The sequence below is a fragment of the Oncorhynchus gorbuscha genome, linkage group LG12 (assembly GCF_021184085.1).
Source record: "Oncorhynchus gorbuscha isolate QuinsamMale2020 ecotype Even-year linkage group LG12, OgorEven_v1.0, whole genome shotgun sequence".
Taxonomy (NCBI): Eukaryota; Metazoa; Chordata; class Actinopteri; order Salmoniformes; family Salmonidae; genus Oncorhynchus; species Oncorhynchus gorbuscha.
Genome location: NC_060184.1, coordinates 44691337 through 44708819, shown reverse-complemented (window position 1 = coordinate 44708819; position 17483 = coordinate 44691337). Strand labels below are relative to the sequence as shown.

General features: G+C 37.5%; 5 non-coding genes and 4 pseudogenes across 5 annotated transcripts; all 9 read left to right on the top strand.

Moving 5' to 3' along the window:
- Positions 1-5109: 5109 nt before the first annotated feature.
- LOC123991899 lies at positions 5110-5228 on the top strand (annotated as a pseudogene).
- An 864-nt stretch (positions 5229-6092) lies between these two features.
- LOC123991879 lies at positions 6093-6211 on the top strand. The gene has a single exon (XR_006830993.1). It is a non-coding gene; the product is annotated as a 5S ribosomal RNA (ribosomal RNA).
- A 292-nt stretch (positions 6212-6503) lies between these two features.
- Positions 6504-6620, top strand: LOC123991902 (annotated as a pseudogene).
- A 241-nt stretch (positions 6621-6861) lies between these two features.
- On the top strand, positions 6862-6981 carry LOC123991903 (annotated as a pseudogene).
- A 493-nt stretch (positions 6982-7474) lies between these two features.
- On the top strand, positions 7475-7593 carry LOC123991888. Its single transcript, XR_006831002.1, has one exon. It is a non-coding gene; the product is annotated as a 5S ribosomal RNA (ribosomal RNA).
- A 1276-nt stretch (positions 7594-8869) lies between these two features.
- Positions 8870-8988, top strand: LOC123991905 (annotated as a pseudogene).
- Positions 8989-9230: 242 nt separating this feature from the next.
- Positions 9231-9349, top strand: LOC123991873. Its single transcript, XR_006830988.1, has one exon. It is a non-coding gene; the product is annotated as a 5S ribosomal RNA (ribosomal RNA).
- Positions 9350-9591: 242 nt separating this feature from the next.
- LOC123991872 lies at positions 9592-9710 on the top strand. Its single transcript, XR_006830987.1, has one exon. It is a non-coding gene; the product is annotated as a 5S ribosomal RNA (ribosomal RNA).
- Positions 9711-9952: 242 nt separating this feature from the next.
- Positions 9953-10071, top strand: LOC123991871. The gene has a single exon (XR_006830986.1). It is a non-coding gene; the product is annotated as a 5S ribosomal RNA (ribosomal RNA).
- Positions 10072-17483: the final 7412 nt, after the last annotated feature.

The following is a 17483-nucleotide window of genomic DNA, read 5'->3' as shown; positions in this document are numbered from 1 at the left end:
TGTCAAGGGGAGCTATTTTTAGAAGTGACGTATCGAGGGGGGTTTTAAGGAAGATTATGTGTGAAAACAGTCTGATTGATATATGGAGAGATGAGAACCCGAATAAGAGAGGATTTTCTAGAAGGCAGGTGGTTTTAGGGGAGTTGAAACAGACACGGATAGATCTGGTTTTAGTAAATGAAGGGTTAAGGAATTTTATGAAGGATATTAATTATATTTTTACAACTTTTAGTGATCATGCTGGGTTAACATTTTCGGTGGGGTTAGATAAAGAAAGGAAAGGGGGGGGAATATGGTGCATGAATGCAGGGTATCTAGGTGTGAAGAATATGGAATACAGCTTAAATCTTTGATAGAACATGAAATGGAGGATAAGCAAAAAGGGAATGATAAGTGCCAGTGGTGGGAAAATGTAAAGAAAAAAATTAAAGGTTTTAGTATTAGATATGCAAGGAAGAAGAGGAGTAGGATGACAAGAGAAGAACATTTGTTAAGAGAAAAATTGAATGAAGAAATGAGGAAATGTGATATTAATCCTATTTATAATATTGAAAGGTTTTTAGATTTAAAGGCACAATTGAGCAAATGTGAAATAGATAAGTGTAAGGGGGCATCTATTAGAAGTAGGGCAAAGTATGTGTTGGAAGGGGAGAAATGCACGTCTTTTTTTCTTGGTTTAGAGAAAACTAAACAGACGAAATCATATATTAGTGAGATAGAAAATGTAAAGGGTGAAGTTGTAAATGATTATGTTGAGATATTAGAAACCGTACAGAATTTTTACAAGGATTTATTTAAGAAAGGGGAGGTGGATGAGGGGTGTGTAAAGGAGATTTTAGGTAGTGTGGATGTACAAATTGGTGTTGAGGATAAGCAAAGATGTGATAGGAAGATAACAGTGGATGAAGTGAAAGATGCAATTAAGGGTTTACAAATAAATAAAAGTCCTGGAGTAGATGGACTAATTGCAGAGTTTTATAAAATGTATGAAAGTTTTTTAGCACCGATTTTAATGGAAGTGTATCAATATATGGAAGATAATAATACTGTTTCAGACTCCATGGTGACAGGGCTGATATCGATTTTATATAAAAATAAGGGGAGCAAATTAAAATTGGAGAATTATAGGCCAATTAGTTTATTAAACTCAGATTATAAGATTTTAGCTAAGATATTGGCAAATAGGATGAAGATGGTTTTAAATGATATTATAGCACCTACACAAAATTATAGTGTGCCTGGAAGAGATATAGCTGATACTATTATTACACTTAGAGATGTGATAAATAAAATGAATAGTGATAAGAGAGGGGGAATTGTTTAAGTATAGATTTTAATAAAGCTTTTGACAGGGTGGAACATGATTTTATGTTTAGGGTACTGGAGAAATATGGGTTTGGAAACAGAATAATAGGATGGATAAAGTTATTATATAGAAAGGCAAAAAGTAGGGTAAAATGTAATGGGGTTTTAACAGATTCTTTTATTCTTGAGAGATCGGTGAGGCAGGGGTGCCCTTTATCAGCATTATTGTATGTTTTATCGGTAGAACCCTTAGCGGCATACCTTAAAAAAGATAATTTTATAAATTGTGTAGAGACTCCGCAAGGAGGTTTTAGTTTAATTCATCAATATGCAGACGATACCACAGTAATAGTTAGAGATGAGGGAAGTGTTATAAGGGTGATGGAGTGTTTTAAAGTATATGAGCAAGCCTCAGGAGCAAAAGTGAATATGGAGAAGTCAGTAATAATGAATGTTGGGAAGATTAATGAGGGGACTTTTCCTTTTAAAATGGTAAATGATTATTTTAAGGTGTTAGGTGTGTTTTTAGGGGTGAAGGAACAGGAAGCTAGGGATCTGACATGGAGTGGTGTGATAAATAAAGTTAGAAAGGTGGTAAATATGTGGAGGGGGAGGTCTTTAAAATTAAAAGGGAAAGTAATAGTTGTAAATTCCTTGCTGATGTCAATTTTTATTCATGTCATGAATGTTTTAGACGTACCAGAATGGGTTTTATCGGAAATAAATAAGATTTTAGTAGATTTTTTATGGGATGGGAAAGGTGCGAAAATTTCTTTTAAAACTTTGATTGCAGGTTATGAGGAGGGAGGTTTGAAGTTGGTGGATTTAAATGTGAGGAAAAAAGCAATTAGAGTCAAAATGGTACGTAAATATTTATATGGTGAATTAGATTATGGATGGAAAAGATTTTTTAAGGAGTATTTGCAGGAGGTTGGGAGGATGGGAGACAATGGCTTATTGATGTGTATGAAAAAGGAAATGTTAAGTAATATACCTTTGTTTTATAGAGAAGTGTTTGAGGCTTGGGGGGAGTTTTTACCAAATATTTATTATGAGTGTACCATTTTAGACAATATTTTAAATCAGCCAATTTTTTTAAATCCCAAGATACAGTATAATAATAAAATGTTGTATTGTAAATATTTTATGAGGGCTGGGATGAGACAGATTGGGGACATTTTATATGAGGTCATTCCGGGGTTCCTTCCATGTCAGGCAATATTTGATAATGTGGATGAAGAAAATGATGAAATAGGTAGAACTACTGTGGAGAACATGTATAAGAGAATATTAGGATGTCTTCCTGGGGAGTGGTGTGTTTTAATAAATAAAGAGGTGGCTACAAGAGCTAAGGGTTTACCGGTTTTATTATGAAAGTAATGGGAAGAAGTATGATTTGTCAGGTTTGAAAGTTAAAAAGGTTTATGAAAAATGTATTTTAAGAGAGATAAAAACTCCTGCTTCAGAAAAAGTGTGGTCTAGGGTGTTTGTAAATATAGATGTGAAATCAATATGGAAGAATGTAAATGTAAAATATAATTCTATAGAATGTGAAGACAATGATTTTAAATTGAAACATAATAGGATTTTTACGAACGTGGTTTTACATCAAATAAATAGAGATGTTAAAAGAGAATGTGATATTTGTGGTACGGGGTGGAAAATTTTATGCACTTTTTTGTTGAATGTAGTAGATTAGAAGAGTTTCATAAGTTTTTAAAGGGGATTTTAGTACAACATTGGGGAGAAGAGATTGTTGCTGGGGTTGAGTGGAGGAGGTTGTTTCTTTTTGGTTTAACTGGGAAAAGCAAAGTTTTTAATTTTCATTTGATTAATTTTGTTCTTAGTCATGCCAGATTATAAGACTAAGAAGGAATTTGGGACATTATGTTTGTATTCTAGAGAAAGATATAGAAGTAATATATAAATATGGTGGATGTAATTTTGAAAAATTGTTCCACTTTTATTGTTGAGTCTGGAAAACTTGGTTTTAATTATTAATTGGTTTTGGTGGATTATTGGGGTTTTAATAGGTTTTCTTTTCTTTTCTTTTTTGATTTTGTAAAAGGATGAATTGTTCATCATTTAGAATTATATTCTAGAAAAGATATATCACGCAAAGTTTTTAAGTAATATAAGACTAAGAAGGAATTTGGGACATTATGAAGGGAAAATTGTGAGTGTGGAGGTTTTATTTAGAAGTATTCTAAAAAGATATGGTGGATGTAATTTTGAAAAATTGTTCGTGTGGGGGAGCACTTTTATTGAAATTGAGTCGAATGGAAAACTTGGTTTTAATTATTAATTGGTTTTGGTGGATTATTGGGGTTTTAATAGGTTTTCTTTTCTTTTCTTTTTTGATTTTGTAAAAGGATGAATTGTTCATCCTTTTTATAATTGATTGAATGTTGGAAATATTATGTGTTTTTTTCATAATAAAAGATAAAAAAAAAGTACGCCTGATCTCGTCTGATCTCGGAAGCTAAGCAGGTTCGGGCCTGGTTAGTACTTGGATGGGAGACCGCCTGGGAATACCAGGTGCTGTAAGCTTTTTGTCAACCCTTTGTCCGTTTCTTCCCACAAGGCTGAAATATGTGCCGTCGCTTTGAAATAAGTAAGCAAGATTAGTTTGTATTTCATCCAACAATCTGTGCTACAAATTATGGCTACATTATATGCAAGTTCTTCCACTTTTTGAGTGACACAAAGATGCTTATCGAAATGGTGAAAATGCAACAGCTGTTAATCACACCCACTTTGACTTTATATAGTGCACCAAGAGATAGTTTCTCATTACGACCACACCGCCTGAGTACGCCTGATCTTTCTGATCTGAGCTAAGCAATCACCTACTTTGTCCTGACTTTAAGTAAGCAGGCTACCTTTGTCAGTACTTGGATGGGAGACCGCCTTCTTTACCAAGTGCTGTAAGCTTTTGTCAACCCTTTGTCCGTTTCTTCCCACAAGGCTGAGGCAATACGTGCCTCATCGCTTGAAATAAGTAAGCAAGATTAGTTTGTATTTCATCCAACAATCTGTGCTACAAATTATGGCTACATTATATGCAAGTTCTTCCACTTTTTGAGTGACACAAAGATGCTTATCGACATGGTGAAAATGCAACAGCTGTTAATCACACCCACTTTGACTTTATATAGTGCACCAAGAGATATTTCTCATCCCACACCGGCCTGAGTACGCCTGATCTCGTCTGATCTCGGAAGCTATGCAGGTTCTTCCCTGGTTAGTACTTGGATGGGAGACCTTATGGGAATACCAGGTGCTGTAAGATTCTGTCACTGTCAACCCTTTGTCCGTTTCTTCCCACAAGGCTGAAATATGCACGCTTTGAAATAAGTAAGCAAGGTTAGTTTGTATTTCATCCAACAATCTGTGCTACAAATTATGGCTACAGTATATGCAAGTTCTTCCACTTTTTGAGTGACACTGCTTATCGACATGATGAAAATGCAACAGCTGGTAATCAGGTGCTTTGACTTTATATAGTGCACCAAGAGATCACCACACCGGCCTGAGTACGAATCTCGTTTGATCAGGGCTCCTGGGCAATACCAGGTGCTGTAAGCTTTTTGTCAGTTTTTGTCCGTTTCTTCCCACAAGGCTGAAATATGTGCCGTAATTTGAAATAAGTAAGCAAGATTAGAACAATCTGTGCTACAAATTATGGCTAAAGTTCTTCCACTTTTTGAGTGACACAAAGATGCTTATCGACATGGTGAAAATGCAACAGCTGTTAATCACACCCACTTTGACTTTATATAGTGCACCAAGAGATAGTTTCTCTCTTAAGACCACACCGGCCTGAGTACGCCTGATCTCGTCTGATCTCGGAAGCTAAGCAGGTTCGGGCCTGGTTAGTACTTGGATGGGAGACCGCCTGGGAATACCAGGTGCTGTAAAAGATTTTTCAACCCTTTGTCCGAAAAGGCTGAAATATGTGCCTTTTTGAAATAAGTAAACAAGAGATAGTTTGTATTTCATCCAACAATCTGTGCTACAAATTATGGCTACATTATATGCAAGTTCTTCCACTTTTTGAGTGACACAAAGATGCTTATCGACATGGTGAAAATGCAACAGCTGTTAATCACACCCACTTTGACTTTATATAGTGCACCAAGAGATAGTTTCTCGCTTTGACACCTGAGTACCTGAGTCAACCTGATCCGGGCTGATGGGAGACTGGGAATACCAGGTGGCTAAGCAGTCAACCCTGTCCGTTTCTTCCCACTTCAAGGCTGAAATATGCCTGGTAAGTTAGTTTGTATTTCATCCAACAATTTGTGCTACAAATTATGGCTACATTATATGCAAACTTTTTGAGTGACACAAAGATGCTTATCGACATGGTGAAAATGCAACAGCTGTTAATCAGACCACTTTGACTTTATATAGTGCACCAAGAGATAGTTTCTCTTACGACCACACCGGCCTGAGTACGCCTGATCTCTCTGATCTCGGAAGCTAAGCAGGGGTTTCAAGCCTGGTTAGTACTTGATGGGAGACCGCCTGGGAATACCAGGTGCTGTAAGCTTTTTGTCAACCCTTTGTCCGTTTCTTCCCACAAGGCTGAAATATGTGCCCAAATAAGTAAGCAAGGTTAGTTTGTATTTCATCCAACAATCTGCTACAAATTATGGCTACATTATATGCAAGTTCTTCCACTTTTTGAGTGACACAAAGATGCTTATCGACATGGTGAAAATGCAACAGCTGTTAATCACACCCACTTTGACTTTATATAGTGCACCAAGAGATAGTTTCTCACTTACGACCACACCGGCCTGAGTACGCCTGATCTCGTCTGATCTCGGAAGCTAAGCAGGTTCGGGCCTGGTTAGTACTTGGATGGGAGACCGCCTGGGAATACCAGGTGCTGTAAGCTTTTTGTCAACCCTTTGTCCGTTTCTTCCCAAGGCTGAAGGCTGAAATATGTTAGTTTGTATTTCATCCAACAATCTGTGCTTTGAAATAAGCAAGCAAGGTTTAGTTGGCTTGTATTTCATCCAACAATCTAAGCAGACGTTTGTATTTCACAACAATTATTATGGCTACATTATATGCAAGTTCTTCCACTTTTTGAGTGACACAAAGATGCTTATCGACATGGTGAAAATGCAACAGCTGTTAATCACACCCACTTTGACTTTATATAGTGCACCAAGAGATAGTTTCTCGCTCGACCACACCGGCCTGAGTACGCCTGATCTCGTCTGATCTCGGAAGCTAAGCAGGTTCGGGCCTGGTTAGTACTTGGATGGGAGACCGCCTGGGAATACCAGGTGCTGTAAGCTTTTGTCAACTCTTTGTCCGTTTCTTCCCACAAGGCTGAAATATGTGCCGTCGCTTTGAAATAAGTAAGCAAGGTTAGTTTGTATTTCATCCAACAATCTGTGCTACAAATTATGGCTACATTATATGCAAGTTCTTCCACTTTTTGAGTGACACAAAGATGCTTATCGACATGGTGAAAATGCAACAGCTGTTAATCACACCCACTTTGACTTTATATAGTGCACCAAGAGATAGTTTCTCACTTACGACCACACCGGCCTGAGTACGCCTGATCTCGTCTGATCTCGGAAGCTAAGCAGGTTCGGGCCTGGTTAGTACTTGGATGGGAGACCGCCTGGGAATACCAGGTGTGTTTCTGTCAGCCTTGTTTTCAACCTTTGTCCGTTTCTTCCCACAAGGCTGAAATATGTGCCGTCCAAATAAGTGTGACACAAAGATGCTTATCTACATGGTGAAAATGCAGCTGGTAATCACACTTTTGACTTTATATTCCCACCAAGAGATACTTCTCTTACGACCACACCGGCCTGAGTACGCCTGATCTCGTCTGATCTCGGAAGCTAATGGTTAGTACTTGGATGGGAGACCGCCTGGGAATACCAGGTGCTGTAAGCTTTTTGTCAACCCTTTGTCCGTTTCTTCCCACAAGGCTGAAATATGTGCCGTCACTTTGAAATAAGTAAGCAAGGTTAGTTTGTATTTCATCCAACAATCTGTGCTACAAATTATGGCTACATTATATGCAAGTTCTTCCACTTTTTGAGTGACACAAAGATGCTTATCGACATGGTGAAAATGCAACAGCTGTTAATCACACCCACTTTGACTTTATATAGTGCACCAAGAGATAGTTTCTCACGACCACACCGGCCTGAGTACGCCTGATCTCGTCTGATCTCGGAAGCTAAGCAGGTTCGGGCCTGGTTAGTACTTGGATGGGAGACCGCCTGGGAATACCAGGTGCTGTAAGCTTTTTGTCAACCCTTTGTCCGTTTCTTCCCACAAGGCTGAAATATGTGCCGTCGCTTTGAAATAAGTAAGCAAGGTTAGTTTGTATTTCATCCAACAATCTGTGCTACAAATTATGGCTACATTATATGCAAGTTCTTCCACTTTTTGAGTGACACAAAGATGCTTATCGACATGGTGAAAATGCAACAGCTGTTAATCACACTCACTTTGACTTTATATAGTGCACCAAGAGATAGCTTCTCACTTATGACCACACCGGCCTGAGTTGATCTCGTCTGATCTCGGAAGCTAAGCAGGTTCGGGCCTGGTTAGTACTTGGATGGGAGACCGTGGGAATACCAGGTGCTGTAAGCTTTTTGTCTGGGAATACTGGTCCGTTTCTTCCCACAAGGCTGAAATATGTGCCGTCGCTTTGAAATAATGGGAAGAAGTATTATTTGTCAGGTTTCCAACAATCTGTTAAAATTATGGCTTTATGAAAAATCTTCCATTTTAAGAGTGATAAAAGATGCTTATCGACATGGTGAAAATGCAACAGCTGTTTGTCAACCCATTTGACTTTAAATGCAATATGAAGAATTTCTCACTTACGAAATGTAAAATATAATCTCTATGATCTGTGAAGACAATGATTTTAAATTGAAACATAATAGGCTGTATTTTTACGAACGTGGTTTTCCGTTTCATCAAATAAATAGAGATGTTAAAAAGAGAATGTTTGATATTTGTGCTACAAATTATGGAAAATTTTATGCACTTTTTTGTTGAATGTAGTAGATTAGAAGAGTTTCATAAGTTTTTAAAGGGGATTTTAGTACAACATTGGGGAGAAGAGATTGTTGCTGGGGTTGAGTGGAGGAGGTTGTTTCTTTTTGGTTTAACTGGGAAAAGCAAAGTTTTTAATCATTTGATGAATTTTGTTCTTAGTCATGCCAGATACGCTATAAGACTAAGAAGGAATTTGGGACATTATGAAGGGAAAATTGTGAGTGTGGAGGTTTTATTTAGAAGTATTCTAGAGAAAGATATAGAAGTAATATATAAATATGGTGGATGTAATTTTGAAAAATTGTTCGTTTCTTCCCACAAGGCTGAAATTGAGTCGAATGGAAAACTTGGTTTTAATTATTAACAATTTTGCTGGAAATTATGGTTTTATATGCAAGTTTTCTTTTCTTTTCTTTTTTGATTTTGACAAAAGATGAATTATCATCCTGGTGAAAATGCATTGAATGTTAAAATATTTGACTTTTTTAGTGCACCAATAAAAGATTCTCAAAAAAACCACACCGGCCTGAGTACGCCTGATCTCGTCTGATCTCGGAAGCTAAGCAGGTTCGGGCCTGGTTAGTACTTGGATGGGAGACCGCCTGGGAATACCAGGTGCTGTAAGCTTTTTGTCAACCCTTTGTCCGTTTCTTCCCACAAGGCTGAAATATGTGCCGTCGCTTTGAAATAAGTAAGCAAGGTTAGTTTGTATTTCATCCAACAATCTGTGCTACAAATTATGGCTACATTATATGCAAGTTCTTCCACTTTTTGAGTGACACAAAGATGCTTATCGACATGGTGAAAATGCAACAGCTGTTAATCACACCCACTTTGACTTTATATAGTGCACCAAGAGATAGTTTCTCGCTTACGACCACACCGGCCTGAGTACGCCTGATCTCGTCTGATCTCGGAAGCTAAGCAGGTTCGGGCCTGGTTAGTACTTGGATGGGAGACCGCCTGGGAATACCAGGTGCTGTAAGCTTTTTGTCAACCCTTTGTCCGTTTCTTCCCACAAGGCTGAAATATGTGCCGTCGCTTTGAAATAAGTAAGCAAGGTTAGTTTGTATTTCATCCAACAATCTGTGCTACAAATTATGGCTACATTATATGCAAGTTCTTCCACTTTTTGAGTGACACAAAGATGCTTATCGACATGGTGAAAATGCAACAGCTGTTAATCACACCCACTTTGACTTTATATAGTGCACCAAGAGATAGTTTCTCGCTTACGACCACACCGGCCTGAGTACGCCTGATCTCGTCTGATCTCGGAAGCTAAGCAGGTTCGGGCCTGGTTAGTACTTGGATGGGAGACCGCCTGGGAATACCAGGTGCTGTAAGCTTTTTGTCAACCCTTTGTCCGTTTCTTCCCACAAGGCTGAAATATGTGCCGTCGCTTTGAAATAAGTAAGCAAGGTTAGTTTGTATTTCATCCAACAATCTGTGCTACAAATTATGGCTACATTATATGCAAGTTCTTCCACTTTTTGAGTGACACAAAGATGCTTATCGACATGGTGAAAATGCAACAGCTGTTAATCACACCCACTTTGACTTTATATAGTGCACCAAGAGATAGTTTCTCGCTTACGACCACACCGGCCTGAGTACGCCTGATCTCGTCTGATCTCGGAAGCTAAGCAGGTTCGGGCCTGGTTAGTACTTGGATGGGAGACCGCCTGGGAATACCAGGTGCTGTAAGCTTTTTGTCAACCCTTTGTCCGTTTCTTCCCACAAGGCTGAAATATGTGCCGTCGCTTTGAAATAAGTAAGCAAGGTTAGTTTGTATTTCATCCAACAATCTGTGCTACAAATTATGGCTACATTATATGCAAGTTCTTCCACTTTTTGAGTGACACAAAGATGCTTATCGACATGGTGAAAATGCAACAGCTGTTAATCACACCCACTTTGACTTTATATAGTGCACCAAGAGATAGTTTCTCGCTTACGACCACACCGGCCTGAGTACGCCTGATCTCGTCTGATCTCGAAGCTCTTCGGGCCTGGTTAGCTAAGACAGGGGAATACCAGGGCCTGGTTAGTACTTGGATGGGAGACCGCCTGGGAATACCAGGTGCTGTAAGCTTTTTGTCAACCCTTTGTCCGTTTCTTCCCACAAGGCTGAAATATGTGCCGTGATTTGAAATAAGTAAGCACAGGTTAGTTTGTATTTCATCCAACAATCTGTGCTACAAATTATGGCTGGACATTTTGCAAGTTCTTCCACTTTTTGAGTGAATTAAGATGCTTTTGGTGAAAATGCAATTTAATCATTTTCTTTGACTTTAATAGTTTAAAGTTTTTCTCGTCTTCCCCACACCGGCCTGAGTAGTTTTCGTCTGATCTCGGGGCTAAGCAGGTTTTTTTGCCTTTTTAGTACTTGGATGGGAGACAACCTGGAAAAGACAAGGAATGGACAAAGACAACCCTTTGTCCGTTTCTTCCCAAAGGCTGAAATATGAAGATAACGAAGGAGTGAAATATGGAAAAGAATACACGGTTAATTGTGTTGGAAGGATCCAACAATCTGTGCTACAAATGGAACTACTAAGAGCAATTAAGGAGGTGTTTGGAGAGGTGGTGGGATGCAGAATGAAAGGAGAAAAGAAGTACTGAAATTACGATGAGAAATGAAAGAGGAAAGAGAAAAGAACGGTAATGGATGGATTGCGAATAAAGGACACAAGGATTCTGGCGAGAGATATTAATGTGAAGGAGTTGGTGGTGTCTTTATATGAATCTCCCAGTATACGTAGAAGATGGTGTGATAGTGGGCAAGCTGATCTCGAAGCTGGGGAGTGGAGGCCTGGTTAGTACTTGGATAAGGAGAGAGTTTGGCTGGGAATACCAGGTGCTGGTTTTTTCAACCCTTTGTCCGTTTCTTCCCAAAGGCTGAAATATGTTCACAGAAAAAGTGACATCATTACCTTATTTCATCCAACAATCTGAGACAAATTATGGCTACAGAATATTTCTTCATTTTTGAGTGACAAAAGATGCATCGACATGGTGAAAATGCAACAGCTGTAATCAACCCACTTTGACTTTATATAGTTAAAGACTGCCCGGAATTTAGGTGTTTTAAGTGTGGCAATCATGGACACTATGCAGAGAATGTGATGGAGAGAAGGAAAGGAATTTTTGTGGTGGATGCAGAAAGAGAGTGGCGGAGTGCAACTGTGGAGAGGATTCCCAGGGCTGAAATATGTGCCGTCGCTTTGAAATAAGGCCAAGAGATTTTCTCGTTACGACCACACCGGCCTGAGTACGCAATCTGATCTCGGAAGCTAAGCAGGTTCGGGCCTGGTTAGTACTTGGATGGGAGACCGCCTGGGAATACCAGGTGCAACCCTTTGTCCGTTTCTTCCCACAAGGCTCAAACAATATTCGAGGAAGCAGTGGTTTGTCAAGAAGGAGAAAAGATGGAGGAGAGACATGGTGGAAGGTGGAGAGACAGGAATCAAGAAGGACTTTATAGTGCACCAGAAGATAAATGAAATTGGGAGGAGTATGGACTCAGAAATAAGAAGAGGGAGCTTTCAGGAGGAGGGGGGAGTGGACTGGGGGAAGCACGGGGGACTCACAGGTTTTGGGGGAAAGCACAGCACTAACAAGTAGCTTCGGGGGCTGAAGAAATGGAGGGGGTTATGGAGTTTGATGACAATACCAGAATCGTGCGATGAATTATGGGGAGCACAATGACTATTCCAGAAGTGGAGATGAATAAAGAGCACAACGGAGGTGGATGCCAAGAGTGGAAGTTGGCTGGATAACATGGACTTGGAGGAGATATCGGACACGGATGATGGGGCAAAGATGGAAAGAACGAGGGAAGGATACAGGAAGAGGAAAGCGGTGGGAAGAGGGGGAGAGAAAGATCTCGGAAAGCCTGGTTAGTGTTGGGAATACCAGTGGAAGAAGAAAGAAACTGGATAACAGGTAGAGGATAATGAAATTATATTTTATTATTTTATTATTTATTAGAATGGTCAATATAATGTCAATAAATGCAAATGGTTTGAGAACAATGGGAAAATTAAATAGAATAGTCCAAATGAAGAATTCAGATATTTTATGTATTCAAGAAACACACTGGGATAATGTTTGTGTTTTAGAAGTAAAAAAAAAAAATATGGAGGGATTTTATTTATGTAAACAATGGCAGAGGGAATTCAAGTGGGGTTGCAATTTTATTAAGGAAGGATGTAGTAGAAAATGTGAAGAAGATATATAATGATAATAATGGGAGGATTTTAATTTTGGATTTTGAATATATGAATAGGGTTTTTAGGATTATAAATATTTATGCGCCGAATAATGAGATAGAGCGAAGGAATTTATTTTTAGAATTAGGGAAATGGTGCAAGGGTAACTGTATTTTAGTTGGGGATTTTAATGTTAAAATGAATAGACCAGGAACGGAGGTAGATATGTCAAGGGGAGCTATTTTTAGAAGTGACGTATGAGGGGGTTTTTTTAGGAAGATTATGTGTGAAAACAGTCTGATTGATATATGGAGAGATGAGAACCCGAATAAGAGAGGAGACTGCCTAGAAGGCAGGTGGTTTTAGGGGAGTTGGACAGACACGGATAGATCTGGTTTTAGTAAATGAAGGGTTAAGAATTTTAAAGGATATTAATTATATTTTTACAAAAGAGTGATCATGCTGGGTTAACATTTTCGGGCTGACAGTCAAACAATATTAGATAAAGAAAGGATTGGGGGGAATATGGTGCATGAATGGAGGAGGGTATCTAGGTGATGAAGAATATGGAATACAGCTTAAATCTTTGATAGAACATGAAATGGAGGATAAGCAAAAGAAGGGAATGAGTGGATGGGAAAAATAAGAAGTTTTGGGGAAAGCACAGGTTTTAGGAGGATAGCAAGGAAGAAGAGGAGGGGTTAAGGATGGGGACTCAGGTTTTGGGGGAAAGCACAGCACTAAATAGGAAGGAAAAATTGAATGAAGAAATTTTGGGGAGGGGTTATTATGGAGTTGATGACAATACCAGAACGGCGATGAGCACGGGGAGCATAAAGAGGTGGAGATGAATACGGGGAGCACAACGGAGGTGGATGCCAAGAGTGGAAGTTGGCTGGATAACATGGACTTGGAGGAGATATCGGACACGGATGATGGGGCAAAGATGGAAAGAACGAGGGAAGGATACAGGAAGAGGAAAGCGGTGGGAAGAGGGGGAGAGAAAGGGTGGAAGAAGAAAGAAACTGGATAACAGGTAGAGGATAATGAAATTATATTTTATTATTTTATTATTTATTAGAATGGTCAATATAATGTCAATAAATGCAAATGGTTTGAGAACAATGGGAAAATTAAATAGAATAGTCCAAATGAAGAATTCAGATATTTTATGTATTCAAGAAACACACTGGGATAATGTTTGTGTTTTAGAAGAAAAAAAATATGGAGGGATTTTATTTATGTACAATGGCAGAGGGAATTCAAGAGGGAAGTTGGCAATTTTATAACATGTAGTTGGAGAGATAATATGGGAATTTTAACGGATGATGGGGCAAAGATGGAAAGAACGAGGGAAGGATAAGGAAGTTGCAAAAGGGATGGAATGTAGAGGATAATGAAATTATATTTTTTTATTATTTTATTATTTATTAGAATGGTCAATTAAATAAATGAAATGGTTTGAGAACAATGGGAAAATTATAATTCAGATATTTTATGTATTCAAGAAACACACTGGGATAATGTTTGTGTTTTAGAAGGAAAAAAAATATGGAGGGATTTATTTATGTAAACAATGGCAGAGGGAATTCAAGTGGGGTTGCAATTTTATTAAGGAAGGATGTAGTAGAAAATGTGAAGAAGATATATAATGATAATAATGGGAGGATTTTAATTTTGGATTTTGAATATATGAATAGGGTTTTTAGGATTATAAATATTTATGCGCCGAATAATGAGATAGAGCGAAGGAATTTATTTTTAGAATTAGGGAAATGGTGCAAGGGTAACTGTATTTTAGTTGGGGATTTTAATGTTAAAATGAATAGATTAGATATGTCAAGGGAGCTATTTTTAGAAGTGACGTATCGAGGGGGTTTTAAGGAAGATTATGTGTGAAAACAGTCTGATTGATATATGGAGAGATGAGAACCCGAATAAGAGGATTTTCTAGAAGGCAGGTGGTTTTAGGGGAGTTGAAACAGACACGGATAGATCTGGTTTTAGTAAATGAAGGGTTAAGGAATTTTAAGGATATTAATTATATTTTTACAACTTTTAGATCATGCTGGGTTAATTTTTCGGTGGGGTTAGATAAAGAAAGGAAAGGGGGGAATATGGTGCATGTAAATTATATTTTTACAACTTTTAGTGATCATGCTGGGTTAACATTTTCGGTGGGGTTAGATAAAGAAAGGAAAGGGGGGGGAATATGGTGCATGAATGCAGGGTATCTAGGTGATGAAGAATATGGAATACAGCTTAAATCTTTGATAGAACATGAAATGGAGGATAAGCAAAAAGGGAATGATAAGTGCCAGTGGTGGGAAAATGTAAAGAAAAAAATTAAAGGTTTTAGTATTAGATATGCAAGGAAGAAGAGGAGTAGGATGACAAGAGAAGAACATTTGTTAAGAGAAAAATTGAATGAAGAAATGAGGAAATGTGATATTAATCCTATTTATAATATTGAAAGGTTTTTAGATTTAAAGGCACAATTGAGCAAATGTGAAATAGATAAGTGTAAGGGGGCATCTATTAGAAGTAGGGCAAAGTATGTGTTGGAAGGGGAGAAATGCACGTCTTTTTTTCTTGGTTTAGAGAAAACTAAACAGACGAAATCATATATTAGTGAGATAGAAAATGTAAAGGGTGAAGTTGTAAATGATTATGTTGAGATATTAGAAACCGTACAGAATTTTTACAAGGATTTATTTAAGAAAGGGGAGGTGGATGAGGGGTGTGTAAAGGAGATTTTAGGTAGTGTGGATGTACAAATTGGTGTTGAGGATAAGCAAAGATGTGATAGGAAGATAACAGTGGATGAAGTGAAAGATGCAATTAAGGGTTTACAAATAAATAAAAGTCCTGGAGTAGATGGACTAATTGCAGAGTTTTATAAAATGTATGAAAGTTTTTTAGCACCGATTTTAATGGAAGTGTATCAATATATGGAAGATAATAATACTGTTTCAGACTCCATGGTGACAGGGCTGATATCGATTTTATATAAAAATAAGGGGAGCAAATTAAAATTGGAGAATTATAGGCCAATTAGTTTATTAAACTCAGATTATAAGATTTTAGCTAAGATATTGGCAAATAGGATGAAGATGGTTTTAAATGATATTATAGCACCTACACAAAATTATAGTGTGCCTGGAAGAGATATAGCTGATACTATTATTATTATTACACTTAGAGATGTGATAAATAAAATGAATAGTGATAAGAGAGGGGGAATTGTTTTAAGTATAGATTTTAATAAAGCTTTTGACAGGGTGGAACATGATTTTATGTTTAGGGTACTGGAGAAATATGGGTTTGGAAACAGAATAATAGGATGGATAAAGTTATTATATAGAAAGGCAAAAAGTAGGGTAAAATGTAATGGGGTTTTAACAGATTCTTTTATTCTTGAGAGATCGGTGAGGCAGGGGTGCCCTTTATCAGCATTATTGTATGTTTTATCGGTAGAACCCTTAGCGGCATACCTTAAAAAAGATAATTTTATAAATTGTGTAGAGACTCCGCAAGGAGGTTTTAGTTTAATTCATCAATATGCAGACGATACCACAGTAATAGTTAGAGATGAGGGAAGTGTTATAAGGGTGATGGAGTGTTTTAAAGTATATGAGCAAGCCTCAGGAGCAAAAGTGAATATGGAGAAGTCAGTAATAATGAATGTTGGGAAGATTAATGAGGGGACTTTTCCTTTTAAAATGGTAAATGATTATTTTAAGGTGTTAGGTGTGTTTTTAGGGGTGAAGGAACAGGAAGCTAGGGATCTGACATGGAGTGGTGTGATAAATAAAGTTAGAAAGGTGGTAAATATGTGGAGGGGGAGGTCTTTAAAATTAAAAGGGAAAGTAATAGTTGTAAATTCCTTGCTGATGTCAATTTTTATTCATGTCATGAATGTTTTAGACGTACCAGAATGGGTTTTATCGGAAATAAATACGATTTTAGTTGATTTTTTATGGGATGGGAAAGGTGCGAAAATTTCTTTTAAAACTTTGATTGCAGGTTATGAGGAGGGAGGTTTGAAGTTGGTGGATTTAAATGTGAGGAAAAAAGCAATTAGAGTCAAAATGGTACGTAAATATTTATATGGTGAATTAGATTATGGATGGAAAAGATTTTTTAAGGAGTATTTGCAGGAGGTTGGGAGGATGGGAGACAATGGCTTATTGATGTGTATGAAAAAGGAAATGTTAAGTAATATACCTTTGTTTTATAGAGAAGTGTTTGAGGCTTGGGGGGAGTTTTTACCAAATATTTATTATGAGTGTACCATTTTAGACAATATTTTAAATCAGCCAATTTTTTTAAATCCCAAGATACAGTATAATAATAAAATGTTGTATTGTAAATATTTTATGAGGGCTGGGATGAGACAGATTGGGGACATTTTATATGAGGTCATTCCGGGGTTCCTTCCATGTCAGGCAATATTTGATAATGTGGATGAAGAAAATGATGAAATAGGTAGAACTACTGTGGAGAACATGTATAAGAGAATATTAGGATGTCTTCCTGGGGAGTGGTGTGTTTTAATAAATAAAGAGGTGGCTACAAGAGCTAAGGGTTTACCGGTTTTATATTATGAAAGTAATGGGAAGAAGTATGATTTGTCAGGTTTGAAAGTTAAAAAGGTTTATGAAAAATGTATTTTAAGAGAGATAAAAACTCCTGCTTCAGAAAAAGTGTGGTCTAGGGTGTTTGTAAATATAGATGTGAAATCAATATGGAAGAATGTAAATGTAAAATATAATTCTATAGAATGTGAAGACAATGATTTTAAATTGAAACATAATAGGATTTTTACGAACGTGGTTTTACATCAAATAAATAGAGATGTTAAAAGAGAATGTGATATTTGTGGTACGGGGGTGGAAAATTTTATGC